We start from the raw sequence: 4,341 nt of genomic DNA on the forward strand, positions 1-4,341 counted from the left end.
CATCAATTTAATGCCTTATTCTGTGTACCTTCAACTAGGTTTGGGGGAATTGAAAGCCACCACCATTTCATTACAACTTGCAGACAGATCCGTGAAGTATCCAAGAGGTATAGTAGAGGATATTCTAGTTCAAATTGATAAACTAATCTTGCCTGCGGATTTTGTAGTGTTGGACATGGAAGAAGCTCCTATACATGATAGAGAGTTGCCTATTTTGCTTGGAAGACCATTCATGGCCACGGCCAAGACTATCATTGATGTGCAAAACGGACTCCTCACTATGACAGTGCTAGGAGAGACCGTGCAATTTAAAGTGTTTGAGTCTCTTTCTCATCCTTCTTCATCTCTTGAGTGCTATGCCATTGATGTGCTTGATTCACTTGTTTTCTCTAAGTTCTTGCAGGCACAATCTAGTGAACCATTACAAACTGTTTTGACTCAATCTCAAGATGAGTTTGATGAAGAAGATGCACTCATGAAAGTAGTAGCTGCCTTGGAAGCATTGGCACCGTATCCTTTAAATGTTTCACCTCTTGTAGAGCATTTAGAACCATCTAGGTCACATTTAATTCCTTCCATTGTTAAGGCACCAAAACTTGAACTTAAACCACTTCCACCACATCTTAAATATGCATATCTAGCTGAATTTGAAACTCTTCCAGTTATCATAGCTTCTGACCTAAATCCAAATGAAGAAGATAAGCTAATGAGAGTGTTAAAAGAGTCTAAATCAGCTATTGGATGGTCTATTGCAGATATCAAGGGAATAAGCCCTACCATGTGCATGCATAGGATTCTTTTGGAGGATGGATCAAAGACAACCCGTGAACCACAAAGAAGACTCAATCCACACATGAAGGAAGTGGTGAGGAGTGAAGTGTTGAAGTTGTTAGATGTGGGAATCATATATCCCATTTCTGATAGCAAATGGGTGAGTGCTATTCAGGTGGTACCCAAGAAGGTGGGAATCACAGTGATGACAAATGAAAACAAAGAGCTTGTGCCCACAAAGCCCACAGCCAGTTGGCGTGTTTGCACTGATTACAGGAAGTTGAATTCTAGCACTAGAAAAGATTACTTTCCTATGCCTTTCATAGATCAAATGCTTGAGAGATTGGCAGGTTACTCACATTATTGTTTTCTGGATGGTTACTCAGGTTACAATCAAATTGCAATTGCTCCAGAGGATCAAGAGAAAACTACCTTTACTTGCCCCTTTGGCACATTTGCATATAGGAGAATGCCATTTGGACTTTGCAATGCTCCAGCAACTTTCCAAAGATGTATGTTGGCCATCTTTTCTGACATGGTAGAAAGATTCATTGAGGTATTTATGGATGACTTTTCAGTGTTTGGTTCTTCTTTTGATGAATGTCTTAACCATCTCTCTTTAGTACTTCAAAGATGTCAGGAAACAAATTTGGTTCTCAATTGGGAAAAATGCCAATTCATGGTGAAACAAGGAATTGTGTTGGGACATGTAATCTCTAGCAAAGGAATGGAGGTGGACAAAGCCAAAATTGACATAATCACCAAGATGGCACCTCCCACAACCGTGAAGGGAGTGAGAAGTTTTTTGGGACATGCGGGTTTTTATCGACGTTTCATTAAGAACTTTTCAATGATCACTCGTCCATTATGCAATCTATTAGCTAAAGATGTTGCATTTCATTTTGATACAGCTTGTATGGATGCATTCAAAACTTTGAAACAGGAATTAACCTCGGCCCCAATTATTATGGCACCAGATTGGTCTTTACCTTTTGAATTAATGTGTGATGCCTCTGACTATGCTATTGGTGCAGTTTTAGGGCAAAGGGTGAACAAACTTCCACACGTGATCTACTATGCAAGTCGGACTCTAAATGATGCTCAACTTAACTATTCCACAACTGAAAAGGAGTTGCTTGCTATTGTTTTTGCTTTAGAGAAGTTTCGGTCATACCTTGTGGGATCTAAAGTTATTGTGTTTTCTGATCATGCAGCCCTTAGGTATTTGATGACAAAGAAGGATGCTAAACCACGCTTAATTAGATGGATACTTTTACTACAAGAGTTTGACTTGGAGGTTCGAGATAAAAAGGGAAGTGATAATGTTGTGGCTGACCACTTGTCAAGACTTAATGAGAACCATGGAGTTGCACAACCTTTGCCTCTAAATGAATCATTTCCAGATGAACAACTCCTTGTTGTTCAAGAAAAAGAACCGTGGTATGCTGATTTCGTTAATTATCTTGCTTGTGGTGTAATGAGAAATGACATTTCTTTTCAGGAAAGAAAAAAGTTCCTTGCCATGGTCAAGCACTACGTTTGGGACGAACCATATTTGTTTAAATATTGCCCTGATCAACTCATTAGGAGATGTGTCCCAGAGAGTGAACAACAAAGCATTCTAACGTTCAGTCATACATTGGCATGTGGCGGACATTTTGGTGCCAAAAAGACATCTCTTAAAGTTTTACAATCTGGTTTCTTTTGGCCTACTTTATTCAAAGATGCTTTTGATTTTTGTTCTAATTGTGATAGGTGCCAAAAGATGGGGAACATTAGCCGAAGAAATGAGATGCCATTGAACAACATTTTGGTGGTAGAGCTTTTTGATGTTTGGGGAATCGACTTCATGGGACCATTTCCATCATCTTTTGGCTACTTATACATATTAGTGGCAGTTGATTATGTATCCAAATGGGTTGAAGCCATTGCTACAAGAACTAATGATCATAAGGTTGTTTTGCACTTTATTAAAGATGTGATTTTTTGTAGGTTTGGAACGCCAAGAGCTATTATTAGTGATGGTGGCAGCCATTTCTGCAACAAACCCTTTGAATCATTGATGAGGAAGTACAACATCAACCACAAAGTGGCAACCCCGTACCATCCTCAAACCTCAGGACAAGTGGAGATTAGCAATAGGGAGATCAAAAACATTTTGATGAAGACTGTGAGCCCCACAAGGAAGGATTGGTCGTTGAGGTTGAATGATGCACTTTGGGCGTATAGAACAGCGTACAAGACCCCCATTGGCATGAGTCCTTATCGTCTTGTGTTTGGGAAAGCTTGTCATTTGCCAATGGAGCTTGAACACCGAGCATATTGGGCCATTAAGAAGTTCAACTTTGATTACAAGGATGCTGGAATAGCAAGGAAGCTCCAACTTAATGAGTTGGAAGAGCTCAGAAATGAGGCATATGAAAATGCCAAAATTTACAAGGAAAGGACTAAGCTCTATCATGACAAAGCCATCCTAAGGAAGGAGTTTCACCAAGGTATGAAAGTACTTTTGTATGACTCACGTTTGAGACTTTTTCCAGGTAAATTGAAGTCTAGATGGGTAGGACCATTCAAAGTGTTGCAAACATTTCCCCACGGAGCTGTGGAGATAGAGAACATGAAGAATGGCACCTCTTTCAAAGTCAATGGACAGAGATTGAAACCATATTTGCAACAAGAGGAGGAAGGGCAAGTGTATCAAATTGTCGATTTTCTTGAGTTTACAACACCATGAACAAGTTCCATGTCTTGCCTAGACATTAAATAAAGCGCTTGCTAGGAGGCAACCTAGTGTGGTTTGTATTCTATCTTCATGTTGTGTTTATGTTGTTACCATTCCATATTATTTACCTACTTGAATTGCATACAATTTTAAGCATCGAGGACAATGCTTACCATAGGTTTGGGGGTATTTTGGGATGGAAGGTTTGTTTTTTGTGTTTGTTTTGGTTAAGTGTGCTTTTGCTTACTAATTCGAATGCTTATGAGGACTATGTTTACAAACAAACTTTTGGGTTGCTATAAAAAAATTTTTTGTATCTTGTGTCTTGTATAAAGATGTAATTCTTGGAGATATGATGATAGAGGTACCATACTCAAATTCTGGAAGAAGAATAGTGGAGACTACCCTAGTGAGTTATTTTGAGCTTAATTGTTTCTTTTAGAGGGTTTAAAGTGTTTCAACTCCTATCTTTTTCTTTCAATTTCACTTTAAATGATCTCTTTACTTCTATTTTGTTTGGATGCTAAGAATTACTCTATTTTGCAGATACCATGTGTTTGGTATCATTCATGAATGAACTCAATGAAATGATGTTAGGCTATGCATGTTTTAACTACTAAAAGGCTTAAATCCTATCCCTTTGTGTGCTCCATTCACCATTGTTGCAGCCAAACACTTTAGCCTAATTCTTTCATCACCCGCACCATACTCTACCCATTCTAGCTCAATATAAGCCATACCTTATAGTTTGGGGAATACCAATTTGATGAAAGCTTAAGGTAAATTGAGTGAGAGATCAAGATTGTGGCGTGTACCGAGGGCACCTATGTGAAAGTTGTTTCTAAGCA

The sequence above is a fragment of the Malus domestica genome, chromosome 09 (assembly GCF_042453785.1).
Source record: "Malus domestica chromosome 09, GDT2T_hap1".
NCBI lineage: Eukaryota > Viridiplantae > Streptophyta > Magnoliopsida > Rosales > Rosaceae > Malus > Malus domestica.